This window comes from Pan troglodytes, chromosome 1 (assembly GCF_028858775.2).
Source record: "Pan troglodytes isolate AG18354 chromosome 1, NHGRI_mPanTro3-v2.0_pri, whole genome shotgun sequence".
Lineage (NCBI taxonomy): Eukaryota > Metazoa > Chordata > Mammalia > Primates > Hominidae > Pan > Pan troglodytes.
Genome location: NC_072398.2, coordinates 159334407 through 159350273, shown reverse-complemented (window position 1 = coordinate 159350273; position 15867 = coordinate 159334407). Strand labels below are relative to the sequence as shown.

At 33.8% G+C, this 15867-nt stretch overlaps 1 protein-coding gene across 1 annotated transcript in view; it reads right to left on the bottom strand.

The window, feature by feature from the left end:
- The window catches only part of NEGR1 (neuronal growth regulator 1), an 882773-nt gene that overhangs the window by 264321 nt on the left and 602585 nt on the right, over positions 1–15867 (bottom strand). The window lies entirely within an intron of this gene.

Here is a 15867-nt window from a genome sequence, read left to right as displayed (position 1 = left end):
AGATAAAGTCAAAATTCTTATACAGGACTCATTCATTTCTTAAATGAGTAAATGTGTTTATTTGACAGAGCCTGTGCTTGATGTCTTGGATTCAATAAAAAACTAGAGACAGCCTCTACCTTCAAGAAGTTAACAGTTTAGTCAACTGTCTCATTCCATGTTACCCTCCACTAATATTAAACCCTATCACTGTTCCTCCATGTGAACGCACAAATGAACGTAAATACTTCAGAGAATCTGATTTTCTAAAACTTACCATCACTCGAGAACATTATATATGACTCACTTGCAAGTGATAGTTCTATTTTTTTACATTTTTTCTATTATGAAAATAGTTAAAATGCTTTTTTAGGATTTTCAAGATCACTCCTAACAATAGTCATTTGCATTAAAAACACGGGTCTCAAACGAAAATAATTCCTTTCTTGAAGCCACAGGCTAAGAAGGCCCTTGGTTGTAAATGTGTAAAAAGTACCCATCATGGAAACAGAATAGTAAATTGTTTTAGAAGCTAAAGCATAGGCACTCAACCAGCATTAAAAATGAAACATACAAACACCCACCTTGGATCTGTTACTGCAGATCTTTTATTTCAATTGAGGTATAGAATAGGCAGTGTTTATCTTTGGAAATACCACTGAAGCCTTTCACAAACATATGTTCCATGTCCATCGCTAAATATTTCAAATCTGAACTGCAATTATATTGGGATTTACTATAAATCTATCTAGCAGTGTTAACTACTCAGTAGTAAAAGTTCACTCTCCTTTTGTTCTGTAAATTTATGGCAAAGTATAGATCTTGTTGTTTCTTCAAAGGTTTAACATACCAGAAAAAGTTCTGCAGACAGGGCTGAGTAACTCCTGGATTTCATCATACTTTAAAGTATAATTTTGAATGATTTTTTTAAGTTTCATTGCAAACCACATTCAACCCAAGATTTATTTTTCTACTAAAGCCATTCTATTATTTTCCAACTATAAAAACAGTCAGAAAAATGTCTCATGACCTCATACTTAACCAATTTCCAGTTTTCTGCAAGCATCTATCTGTAGATATTAACAAATATTTTGTCTGGTATTAACATTTCTACTATTATAGTATACATTTCTACAGGAAAAAAATTACATCTGGTCATATAATGAAGTCCATAACACAAAAGAAATGTGAGCAGAGCTGTACAGAGAAGGCAGTGTCACCCATGTTACACGTGCCCTAACAGAACAGGTGAGTAAACAGAATTTTAGCAAATGCAAAAATCACATAATTTATTCCTTGGTAGGTGTAAGGTTAGAAACACAAGAGTTTAGTCTTCGATGTGACTCTTGTGAATCAGTTGAAAAGTAAATTCTGAATGTTTTTAGTAATTCAATACAACCTGCCACAATGACAGTCAAATCTGGTTTCTCAGAATGGTAATGAATTAAGCTCTTCTGTGCAATTATGCAATAAAACCAAGGTCTGTGAAATACACAGAAGCGAGATTGTGAATGATAACTCTAGAAATATCACACCAGATGGAAAAATCAGTGTTGCAATCTGGTGGCATGAGGGACAGAGCCCTGGGTGGGATTGGGAGATCTGGGTTCTAGCTCCAATTCTACACCCTGGTGTCTGGTGAGAGACAGCTGTGTAAATGGGGGAAAATGTAGTACAGAGTTTCTGGGAAGGTCTTAAAGAAAATAGTCTTTTACTTCATAATTTTGTTCAAGGCAAAGAGGAAGCCAGAATAATGTGTCTCAACAGTGTGTTGTTTGATCAAATCTTACTAAAATTTTTAATTTACCATTGAATTTAGTATAGCAAAATTTCTAAAGGCACAATCTCCAAAGCTTGACTATCGGGTTCAAATCTTTCCTTATCCTCACTAGCTTTGTGAGTGTGGGCAAGCTATTTAACTCCTAGTGTCAGTTTCTCACTTGTAAAATAAGGGTCATATTAGGTTGCAAAGAATTAATATTTGCTCAGAGCTTACAAAAATGTTTTGCATGATTTATGCACTGTATACATTTTAACTATTATAGGTATTGTTAATACATATGAAAGTAGCATATAATGTAGTCATAATACATATGAATGTATTATAACTAAATCAGTTTATGTTTTTTCCCTTTTTTGCCAAGATACTCAATTTTTTCTGTTATCTATTTTTTGTCTTTAAATACATGCTAGGAACTAACAGTTGAAACCATTATTTTCATTGGGTTTAACTAAATATTTTCCTGATAGGAATATCTTTTTTGTGTGTCATCTGGTCATGTTTGAACAACCCTCAGATTATCACAGAGGTTCATTCAGCTGGTAAATTGTCCATTACCCTTGCTCTTCTTTCTCGTGGGAGAAGAATGCATCCATATTTGGCCAGAGAAAACTGAATTAGAGGAAGAGCCAGGTAATTAAAGCCTGTGCCGTTCCCTGGGTAGCAGTGGAAGCAGCAATTGAGAGCTAGAATGTCATCTTTTTGTTACTGCCAGGCTGATAGAGGAGGATAGAGCCCAATGCTTTTTAGTACAACGATGAGCAAACAGGAGAATTAAAAGTGAGGGTTAGGGCTCATTGGATAACCATTCTTTTTTTAATTGATAGAATATTTGCCTTTGAGAGAGAAATGTCGTTAAAGCTTCATTGGTACTGGAAATAGCAGTTCCACAGGTCTCAGTAGTGGGAAGATAAAACTTGACTGAAAGGACTTATATTCACTTTATCTTGGGGCCTAGAGTGCATCCTTTACCTAGAGCCTGAAAACATCAGATATCTAGATGACAACTGATATTTCCTGGAAACCCAGGAAAGGAACAAAAAATGAGAATGCCTTGTGTAGAAGGGTTGGCATTTTCGTAAGGCAGGGGAGAAAGTCTTGCAGAAGGACATACCTGTGATTTTTGGTGAGAATATAAGGATGGAGAGCTAGGCAGGGAATGGAGGGAATGTTCCCAAGGGCAGTCTGCTTGGCGTGAGCTAACATCTTGACATGTGTCAACATATGTTGACTGTGTTGTTTTATATAATTCCTGATTTTTTTTGGTTTGCTTGTTATATCATTTATCTGCTGAGAGAGGTTTGTGAAAGTCTTCCAAATGACTGTGGATTTGCCTATATCTCCTTTTACTTATATCAATTTATGCTTTATATATTGCAATGTTGTGTTATTGAGTACATGTAGATTTAGAATTGTTATATATTCCTAGCTGTAGACCGCTTTAATATTATAAAATGTCCCTTTCTTCTCATAATGCTTCTTAGCTTAAAGTCTAATTTGATATTAGTAAAATTATACCAAAATTTATTGGTTCATGTTTCATGATCTATCTCTTTCTATGCTTTTAAATTCAATGCAGGATCCTGCTATTTAAAGTGTGTCTGAACAGTCTTTTAATTAGAATATATATTCTATTTACTTTTAATGTATATAATACAATGTTTGGGTATATAGCTATCATAATTCTACTTGTTTTTTAAAATCTACTTATTTTGTGTTCCATTTTCTCTTCTTTTTTACTTTCTGTAGAGTAGCTATTTTTATTATATTATTCTTTCTCAATAACTTTTTTAGTTTAGAATATGTTACTGTCTTTTGATGTTTTTTCTGGATAGTCAAGCTTGCAGCCTTGAATTACTGAAGTTAAATTTCAATTATTACTTTTACAATTTCACCTACAATGCTAGGGCCTTAGGACACTTTAGTTTTATTATTCTTACTTTTATGTCGTTGCCACCATATATTTTAATGCTACGTAACTTTCTTTTTTGAGACGGAGTCTTGCTCTGTTCCCAGGCTGGAGTGCAGTGGCGCGATCTTGGCTCACTGCAACCTTCGACTCCCTGGTTCAAGCAATTCTCCTGCCTCAGCCTCCTGAGTAGCTGGGATTACAGGCATGTGCCGCCATGCCCAGTTAATTTTTGTATTTTTAGTAGAGATGGGGATTTCACCAGGTTGGCCAGGATGGTCTCGATCTGACCTCATGATCCGCCCACTTTGGCTTCCCAAAGTGCTGGGATTATAGGCGTGAGCCACCGCACCTGGCCAATCCTAGGTAGTATTTTAATATTCTAAAACATTATTACTAGTGTTTGGGATGGTCATTATTTGTTTATATATACTACATATTTACCCTTTCCATTATTCTTCATTCTTTCCTTCATTTCTCCGTTACCATTTGTGATTATTTTTCTTCTGCCTGAAGAACATTTTTAGGTTTTCTTTCAGGGCTCATCTACCAGTGATGCATTATGTTGGCTTTGCTTTATCAGAGAGTATTCTTATTTGTTTTTATTTTTGAATAATCTTATAGGGAATATACAGTTCTAGTTTGTGCTTTTTAAGCAATTTAATGTTATCTTTCCATGTTCTTATAGATTTCATTAATTTGTTGAAAAATTTGCTGCCTTGTTAATGTTCTTTTGAAGATATTGTGTGTGTGTTTGTGTGTGTGTGTGGTTGTTTTTAAAATTTTCTCACTGTATTTGTTTTTCAGAAGTTTGCCTATGATGTACTTAGCATAGATATCTGTGTATTATCCTTCTGGTTCATACATTTTTTGTTGTTGTTCTTGAAACCTTGAGTTCATGTCTTCCAAAAATTTTGAAAAAGTCTTAGCTATTATGAGTCAAACAATTTTAATAAGTTGTAACAGTTTTTTACTTCTTTTTTTTGAGATGGGGGTCTCACTCTGTTGTCCACACACAATTTCAGCTCACTGCAACCTCTGCCTTCCTGGCTCAAGTGATCCTCGAGTCATGAAAATGGTTGTGTGCCAGGCTTAATTCTTCACCAGTATTTTCTTTCTTGGATTGTGAATCTTTACACATCCATTTTGTCTCCTCAGCTCTGGAAAAATTTCAACAACAATTCTGTTTTTTCTGGCCCATAGATATGTCTCTCTGTTCAAATCAGTATTCTCAGGCTCCTGCCCTCAACCTCAAATCAGCAGATGCCTAGAATAAAAAAGGCTGCAGAATGCTAACTCACAACACACACACACACATACACACACACACACAGAGTATTTGCCTCAGTGGCTTTTTGATGCCTTTAAATAATTTTTTTGGTGAATTTCATTATAAGCATGAGTCTACCTCAAAGCACTTTGTCACTGTTGGACACTGAACTCAAAGAAGGTGAAATTTTAATATGCGAATTATAACTATTTATTGTTATATTTTTATACTTTAACTTTGCAGTAAAAGAACTTTATATTGTCATCACTATTAGGTTTGTTAGTCTACTTGAGGTTGATGGGACAATATGATAGGGAAAGGTGAGAACAATTCCACTTGATTTGTCGTGGTTCCAGAATATAAGAGACTGTGGTCCTGTAATGTATGATTAACCTTGCTCCTGGCAGTAGAGGGCTAACTCACTTGGAGACACTGGAGAAGACCAAAGAGGAAGAAAAAGTAAAGAGCAACCTTCAGACTGCCCTTAGTAAACATCATCTTTGAGGGGTAAACAGGGTAAAATGAAGGAAACTGGCAAAACCTGGGCTACACTTTTAATAATGCACTGAAATAAGGGGAAATTGATAGAAAGAAAGCATAAATGATACAGTTTGAAAGACAAATATGTAAACAAAGAGGAAATAACAGGAATAAAATTGTAAGGGGAAAAAACTATTTTAGGGTATTATACTCAAGTAATGATTTCCAGGTTATTGTTCATAAGCCAGCCATCTTGCCAAGTTCATCACAATCTCAACTCCATTTTGGTCAGCCATCCTTTATCTTTCATCACATTGCCATTACAGTGTCTGTATCTGATTGTCTGATAAATACCATGGCCAGGGTTCTTCTCACTGATCTCTATTCTGTTCAACCTTCTTTGACTGCAACTGTACTTTGGCAATCATGGGTCCCCGGTAGTACCCAATTAATCATACTTGCCAGACAACATCTTATTTAACTACTCTCACTGGATGTTTTATTATTTTTGTTTCAATTTTGAAGGCATATTTTATTTCTGTTCTCTCTCTCTCTTTTTTTTTTTTTTGTTTTAAGAGACAGCTCTCATTCTATTGCCTAGGCTGGTCTCAAATTCCTGTCCTCAAATGATCCTCCTGCCTCAGCCTCGCAAAGTGGTAGGATTACAGGTGTGAGCCTTCACACCCAGCCCTACTTCTGCTCTCTATTTCAACCATAGTAAAAACTCTAATATTGGAAGTAACATTAGTGATACGAAGCATGCCAAATATCTGCTATCATAGCTAAATATATTCAAAGATTGAAGGCTTACCAGTTCATTATTGGTTTCTGGATTTAATACCTTGCTGTTGAGAAAGTTTGGGGATATAAACCATAGTCACAATGTTATCGCTTTGTAAAAAAAATTAAGAATGCTTTGGGTGAAGACAAAATTAAATTAGATAAAATTATTGCATTCATTAAAAATTAAAACATGTGACATCTTTCTAACATTTAGAAAGTTAAGACACTCATGAGTAGCATTTAAAACATGCATTCCAAAGATTATCTATTGTATTCCAAAGATTATCTATTCTAATAAGGCAGAGACCAAGTCAATCTTGTTCACCATTGTATATCCAGATCCTGGCAGAGTGATATATTACAAATCCTTAATAAATATTTGTTAAATCAATCAATAAATGAAAGGGAAATGGTGGTGTCAGCAGGGTCAATTAATCAGTGTGCTAGTCTCCAAAATATCTCAAAGTCCTTAAAATGGGGATATGATCTGTGATTACCCAATAAAGGGAAACAGTGCTCAATGTTTGCCAAACTTAAGTTTCAGAATAGCACCTTGTGGTAAGCACTTTGACAGACTTAAAAAAAAATAAAAAACCCAGGGCTATTCCTTGAGACAAAGCTAAACTGACATCAGAAAAATATAGTTGGTGTCAATAAATTATAAAATAATAAAACTAACAGATCATGAATGAGCTAGGATGAGAGTATGTTAAATTGGGAATTAATGGAATCCAGCACACAACACCTAACGGCTTGGCGAGATGTTGAGGACATTGTGGGATTTGAACCCAACAAAAGCCACTTAGAAACTGTATCCATGGCAGGGTGCGGTGGCTCATGCCTGTAATCCCAGCACTTTGGGAGGCTGAGGCGGGCGGATCATGAGGTCAGAAGTCGAGACGATCCTGACTAATACAGTGAAACCCCATCTCTACTGAAAATATAAAAATAAAATTAGCCTGGCATTTTGGCGGGCGCCTGTAGTCCCAGCTACTTGGGAGGCTGAGGCAGGAGAATGGCGTGAATCCAGGAGGCAGAGCTTGCAGTGAACAAAGATCATGCCACTGCACTCCAGTGCATCTCCAAAAAAAAAAACCCAAAAAACTGTATCCATATACTATGTCCAGGACATCAGCCTATTATCATACTAATGGGTATCTTTGTAAACAAGTTAACCAGGCATTGAAGTGTAGACAAGAGAGTCCATATATATTATCCTTTGTTCACACTTTATCAATTCAACATTCAACAGAAATATGTTTAATTCCTTTTTCATGTCTGACACTGAAGATACACAGTAAATTTTAATACAACTTGGTTCCTGCTTTTATGGAGCTTATGATTTAATATAAGAGACAGCTAGGAAAACAAATTACTCTAATAAAGCATTATAGGATCTAGGATGGTTTGTTCATGAATATCAGTTCCCTCAAAATTGGAAACATTATTTCTCTTAAGGGAGAATATTTTTTCCCTTAAATATTGAAAGTAAAGTATACCAAAAATTCAGAAATCCTCAAACAATTTTAGTCCCAAATAATCTGTTTTAGGACACTAATGGGCATGTTACATTTAACTTGTGACAATATGTGAAGCAATCAAATCAATGCTTATAGTAATTACACAGAGCAGAAGCCCATATGCATTTATTTCCATTAACGATTTTTTTTTTTACTAACGAATAAATATTTGTCAAGCTTCTACTATGCTCTAAACACAGTTCTATGGAGCTCAGTCTTTATGGAGAACATAGACATGTGGACGAATTACAGAGAAATTTAGAGGTTACTGTCAGAAAATATTTTTGTACTTTTTTGAATTTTTACAATTAAATATTAGTATTAGTTTTATATTAATATAAGAATACAACTGTTGGTATTTAACGTGAAGAATAATCTCTCAACATTTTCTTTCTTAACACTAAAAACACAGCTTTGAAAATTGTATTTATTTCTCAAAAATCATATGCTGGGTAGCACCATTTATTTCTTCTATTATCAGACAAATGAGTGACCTAGATATATTCTTCCCAGGTTGTTAATAAAATATGTTTATAAACTATCTGGAAGTTTCACTTCTTTCCACTCAAATGCAAACATCTATATAAAATCAACATCTATCACCATTTTAAATAAGTCAAAGAATGAGTCATGTAATTTGTCACCTGCAGAAATACCTTGATAACTGCAAAATGAGCATTAAATCAATGAATCAAATATGCAAGAAAATCTCAATCCAGCACACACTGATACTTCCCATGCACGTATTATTGCATTCACTAGACATTACAGCTTATTGAACTATTCCTTTCTCATAAAAGATGGCATATATTTTGTTGCCTATGCTGTTTAGACTTTGTATTACATTAGCTATATAACAATTCAAGGTAGTGAATATTTTCATAATCCTTTGGCCCAATCGAAATATTCTGCAGGCTTTTGCTGGGAGGACACACACACACACACACACACACACACACACACACACACAAATGTATACAGTACTTAGCACTGTATTCTAAAATGTGTGATGTTCTGGTTAGCTTTTTCAATGAGTTAAGAGGACAAATGTGTAGACGAGATTGCCTTCAATGAACAATGTTCTTTCTATCACATTCTTTGATGTCACTCAGATGTAACCTTATCAGAAAGGGCTTCTCTGAACATGTTATGTAAAATAGAGTTTCTGTATCACTTTTTATCTAACTTTTACTTTTTTTCGTTCATAGCATGAATCACTATCTGGCATAGGATATATTTGTTTAATGTATGTTTTCATCCAACAGAATGTCGGCACCTTGAAACCTGCCTGTTTTGTATTCTTAGCAACCTTACCTAACACTTGTAACATTCCAACACTGAATAAAGAAAAACTGAATATATACCAGATGTTGTATATATTGCATACATATATATGTGATACATACATATGTGATCTATATATGTGATCTATATATGCAATATATAAAATGCATGTTTATTCATATATATATACACACACACACACACACACACACACACACATATGAATTCTTAGAAGCAATATTTAAAGCAGGTGTTAGCATGCCCGGTTAATAATTAGGGAAATAGCATTCAGTTAAGTAAACCTTCAGGTATAGAGTTAAGTGCCTTTGAACTCAGGTCTGCTCTGACACTAGACCTACTACTCACTTTGCATGAATACCCAGGAGTCCTTGCATAAAAACATCCATGGCATTCTGAGTCGCTCTATGGGAGCAGTACAAGAATAATTTCCCATTCACCACTAGATCAGCAAGAAGAGAGAGAAAGGCATATATAGATGTAGGTATATAGCTATAGATATATACAAATATAGATATAGATATATGTGTATATCTATATATCTATATGTATCTCCCTCTCTCACTCTCTCTCTCTCTTTATAGAGTGAGAGAGAGAGAGAGAAAGAGAGACAGAGAGAGAGAGAGACAGAGAGATAAAGAGAGCATGCATGAGGAAAAATCTGTTCTTGGCATCTGGGATTATGAGTTTGAACTTGGATTGTAGTTTTCAAAGGGATGGTTAGAAACTGACATGTACTACTAAGAGGAAACCAAACATGAATAGGGTATACAGAAAAAGAAAACAAGTTCTTGTTCAAAGGGACATAATTTCAGTCTCTCTAGTTTTTTGATTTTTGTTGTTGTTGTTTGTTTTTTGTTTTTTTTTTCCTTAAGAGACAGGTTCTTGCTCTGTCACCCAGGCTGGAATGCAGTGTTGTGATCATAGCTCACTGCTGCCTCTGACCTCCTGGTCTAAAGTATCCTCCTTCCTTGGCCTCTCAAAGTGCTGGGATTATAGGTGGAAGCCACCTGCCTGGACCGATTTTAGTTTCTATGCAAATACTAAACAGGTGTTTGACTTCCAGCATGTTACCTACCAAATTTTATAGAATTCAGTTATTACATTTGCAATATAAAATAATATTTACAATGTAGGATGACTATGAGAGTTAAAATAATCTTATTTTGTATGTAAGTATTTTGTAAGGTCTAAATTTTAATTAATCTTATTTGGGAAGAGGGTTCCAAGCCACTAAGGACATTTTTTTGTGTGTGTGAACATACTGTGAATTAGGGACCATCATTATTTTGGAAGTTATTATTAAGAAAAATGTTCTTCTATTATGCCTCAGAGGTTTTGTGGTTTAATTATGAAAATATGGGGAGTCAATGTCTTCTAAATTTTAACTCTCAACTAAAAACTATTATCATCTGGTAAAAAAATGATCTTGTGGCCTCATTTCATATCTTCGCTAAACCTCAAGCACCAGTGCGCTACAAACAATAGAAATCCATACAAATATGGTAGCAGTACAATGAAATAATTGCTGTAAGACAAGGAAACAGCAACAATAACAATGAACTATGAGTGATCTCCCATGCAGTAGGATTCCTTCAACCATTGTTGGGTGTCAGAAATTTCTTCAACCGTTGTTGGGTGTCTTGCTTGGTAAAAATTTTCTAAGCAGATATCTCCACCATACTGCTAACCATTATCTCTTCTCAATGTAACCCACAGGGTGTGTCACAGGACTTTGCTTACTACTCTTTTCTTGTCAGATATAGCTGTCTGATAAAACAGATAAAAATGTCAAATAATTTACTCTCTAAGCCCCCTTTATAGATCATGGATGCAAGAAAGAGAGAAGAGATATTTCAAAAAATTCTGAGTGAAGGAGGACATTTTAAGCAAACAGCTATTAGAATGCAAATGATAAATGTCATGACTGGCAATCACCAAGCATATTAAGACTGAGGGTAGCTCATTTGGTAGATTTTCACTGGAAGGAGTGTAAGTTGCAGTTTAAAGCTTGGGCTTTCCAATTAGACATATCACCCTTCCCATTATGAAGTGTATGACCAACTATGTGTGAGTTACTTGAACTTCATTTCTTTCATCTGTAAAATGGAGATAATGATATCTACTCTCTTGGTTTATTGTAAAGATTAAATAACATAATATATGTAGACTGTTTAGCTCCAAGCTGGTGCATTGTTGGCCTTCTATAATGATGGTCATTATTCTGCCACACATGTTCACAGGGCAGCCCTCTGTTTCCATTTCCATCCTCCATGATTCATTGATGGTGACAGGAGCCATTTGTTCCCACAATCTGGTCTCCGGATAGGATAAAATCATAATTTACTACCACCCAGACAGCATTATCTTTACTGCATGCTTCTTAATGATTAACAATCAATTACAATATCATCCTTTAAATCCAATTCATAGCACTGTCAAATGATTATGTACTATAATTAAATTAATGATATTGAACTTTAATTTGAGTTGCATGGCTGCTTTTATTTGATTTCTGCTACACTCATTGAGTGAACATTGGGTTCTTGTGTAAAGTTATCATATTTATTTTACAGCCATAAAAGAGCAAACCCTTAATATAATTTAAAAAGATAACCACAAATAGAAATATTTCCACATGAGCCCATTTGGAGGTTCACATTTGCTATTCATTAATTTAGGCTTTGACAATTTAACATAAATTAAAATAAAAGCCTGTTTCATGGAGCATGTGTTTCATTCTTCACTGTCTCAGCATGACCACGCTGATTCTGGGGTTTAGTAATGTCCTTAAACATAACTTACAAGTGAGAAAGTTAGTGAGGCTGGAGGAATGCATGTATAACTTGCAGTCTAGCTTCGTATGACATTAAAATCTTGTTAATCTGAGACTCGAGTTGTGAAGAAAGAATCAAGATTATTAAGCATAAATCAACGTTTGCCTTATAAAATGCAATGGAAAATGCTAATAAGATTTACTGTTAACAGGAAGTTGGATTATAACTTATCTATTTTAAGTCAGTTTGAACATTTGCCTCAAAATTTGTGTCCTGAGATGGACTGAGCCTCAGATTCCATTACTTTATTTTTTATTTTTACAGAGCACATGCAGATACATGATGACAGATCTGTAGGGCATGGTAAAAAAAAGAAGAAGTATGCACACACCTCCAAAACAATGTATGTAAACAAATTACAAAATATGCATAATTGTACTTATACTACAAGGAAAGATAGGAAGCTCATTGTTTGTGTCTAGTTCAAGGTAATCAAAAGGGGGTAAAGGCAATTTTGAACCAGATAATTTTCATATATGTATTTGGAACATTGAGCAAGTATGAACATATGTAAACTGAATATATTAATAGCTTTTCTCTTTACTACTTTACAATGAAGCTTAGCATCTGTTTTGTCAGTTAATTATATGTCATGGTAAAAATGTGATTTATTCTATAACAAAACAAGTATAATACAGTAAGTAATGAACTTTTTGTTCAGAATTTATCTTAAATGCTCACATGTGGACACTCCCTGAGTGATTGGCCATCAACACATTTAATAATATTCCCTTACTTACTGCTTGGCAGGTCCACCCAGAGCAAGTCTAGTTTAAATGGCTACACCAAAGTATTCAGTTGTACATGCATATAACACCTATGAGTGGACATTTCCTTCCACTATAAACAGGCTATCAGGAATGTGCCACTTTTGTCTTATTTGTTCAACATTTTGTTCAACAGTTACTTGTTGGTTACTAGGCACAGTATTGAGAGCAGAGTTGGAATTAGCCCATTACTGGAAAGCAGAAAAAAGTCTTCAACATGATGTATTCAGAGTTTTTAAAATGGCAAATTCGGGGAACTGAAAGTACCTTTGTGAGGATGGGATACCATATTGAGAAAAGCAAGGAAAGGGGAGTTTCAAAGGCAGCCGAGCAAACAGAGGCGGCATCAAGAAGAGGCTAAATGTGCCAGTCAAAGGACTAACACTCTATCCTGAAGAATGGAAAACCACTGAAGATGTTTAAGCAGGACAGTGACGGTATCAAGTTTGTGTTTTGTAAAGATTGCTCTGGAAGTGACGTGGAGGAATTGGAAATGAAACAGATCTGGCTTGCAGTTGCAGCTGTAATTTTGCCCATAATTTTGTTTCTTGTCTCTCTATTGCTCTATTTATCTTTCCTTCTACTAACATCACATTGTATAATTACAATGATGTTATCCTGTCTATCCATGCTTCTTTAGGAATGGATGGAGTCTTCTCGAATTCTTGCTTTTACATGTTAATTTTAGAATCAGTTTTTAAAGTTCAACAAAATACCTGTTCAAATTTTGAATGAAATTGTATTTAATTCACAGATCAATTTGAGGACAATCAACATTTTTACTACATTTATAATGACTTTTCATATCAAAAATATAGTATACTTTTCATTTAACATCTCTTAAATTCATTTTAATAATCTTTTTTTATAAAACATTTGCACATTTTCTCTGATATAATTTTACATATATTTGCCATTGTAAATTAAATGTAAAAATTATAATTTCTGATTGTTGCTGGTTTATTCAGCATCACTGCTAAACTCTTATTAATTGAAATAATTTTTTTTGGTTTTACAGTACAGAACATGATATCATCCACAATGCAGAACATAAATCAGCCACACATAGAGGCAATTTGGCAGTTTTTTATTTTCCTTTTTCAGTTCTTATGCTTTTTATTTATTCTCCTTTTTACTACAATGGTAAGAGCCTCTACTGAAAGGTTCAGTATGAGATGCTGATGTTCAAGTCTTTTCCCTGATCTGAAAGAGAAAGCAAATAATTTTTCAATATTAAGGTGTTTAATGTAGATATTTTTATATGCCACTCATCAGGTTAAGTCCTCTTCTCTTCATAGTTTACTAAGAGTTTTTATGATAAATATGTTGTTTTATTAATTTTTTCTTGAATTTATGAAATGACCTATGGTTTTTCTCCTTTAATCTGTAATGTAACTCAGCATTGTACTCCTAAGTTAAAATCAACATGATATTTTTATACATTGCTGGAATCAGTATGCTAATATCTTGTTTAGAATCTTTGAATCAATTTTTTAATGAATTTGGTCTGTAATATTATTTCCTTCTAATCTCAAATAATTTTAGTTATCAAATTATTAGAGCCTCATAAAATTATTTGAGAGTGTTCTTTTTATTTCTTTTTAAAAATTTTTCTTGAAGAGTTTGTGTAAATTTTAACAATCCATTAACATTAGACAGAACTGTCATATAAGAACATCTGAGCTTTAAATCATATTTTTGGAAAGATATTTTAATCAATGACTCCATATCTTTAGTTACATAGGATCGTTCTGATTTTTTACTTCTTTTTGAGACTGTTAAAGAAATTATTTTTAGCAATTTTTCCATTCCATTTCAATTTCCCAATTTATTGATTGTTATTAAGGACAAACTCTTCATATCTGCTTTAATCTCTGCAGCACGTAGAATTCTGTCTCTATTTCATTTCTAATTTTCTACTTTCACAAGATGCCACAGATAAACATTAGACTAACATCCTCAGAAGTTTGTCCAATCTCATTTTTCTATTTTTAATATTAAAAGTAGCTTTTAGATTTCTCCTTTTCCACTGTATGTTCATTTCTGTTTTAATTTTTGACTTAAGCTAGTCAATGGGTTTACCATTTTTCCTAATGATATAAGGCTGTTTTACTATATTTTAACACCATTTCTCTCCTTCCGTCTTCAGTGTTGTTGTCTTAACACTTCAGCTCTAGCCTGCTTCATCCCACAGATTAGACATTTTAAAATATACAGTTAATATTTATTAAAGTTTGCTCATTTATTTGCCAATATATTGTATTTGCCTAATATCTTTTCCTTATAACAGATTTCCATATGGCTTCCTTTTGCCAGAAGTTTATGTTTTAGGAGTGTCATAATATATGTCAGTATAGGGCAGCGAATGCTGCAGTAAGAAACATTCCCACAATTTCTAGGTTTCAATATAACAAAAGTTTACATTCCTGTAAATAAGGCTGTGGGTCCAGGTGACTCTGCTGTGCACAAGTTTTCCATGTGTTGGCACAGCACTTCAGACTAATTTAAAAGCACTTGCATATTAACATACACATCTATGATTATCAAGTCTGTGAACAAGAAAGATGGATTTTTAGATATCAGCATTTAAGTGTTTTCATTTAAAAGTGATGTGTGTCATTAACATTTATTTATCCAATAACATAATCAACTTTAAGGGGGTAAAAAAATACAAGTTTCTATTCTTTCTGTAACAATAAGAAAATAAGATTTTGGTGTTCAATGCAAACATTTATGTCAAATGGTGAAAGTCATTTTGTGACAAACTCTCATTTGTTTTTTGTCAAAAGATCTTTTTATATTTTTCTACATAAACATAAAATGACAGTTGTTCTATCCTAAGACACTAAGAGTATTACTATGATTCTGTCTTCTGGCATTCATTGTTCCTGCTGAGAAATCAACAGTCAGTGTGTTTGCTGTTGTTTTACAGGTGATCTTTTTTTATTTTAAGGTGTTTTGACATTGCTTTTTCTTTGGTTTGTTTCAAATTCAGTATGATGTATATTTGTGCGTATCTTTTTATTTTTAATCCTGGTTGCATTCATAGGAATTCCTGTTTCAGAATGAGAATTTTAAAATAAACCTGGAAAACTGAGTCATTTCTTTCTTTGAATATTGCCTATTTCCCACGTCCCTGTACTTTCTAACATGTCCTAATATGTCCTTATGGAATTATACTTTATACATTTTAGACATTTACACTCTATTCTTTAAATTTCTTCACTTTCTTCCTTAAAT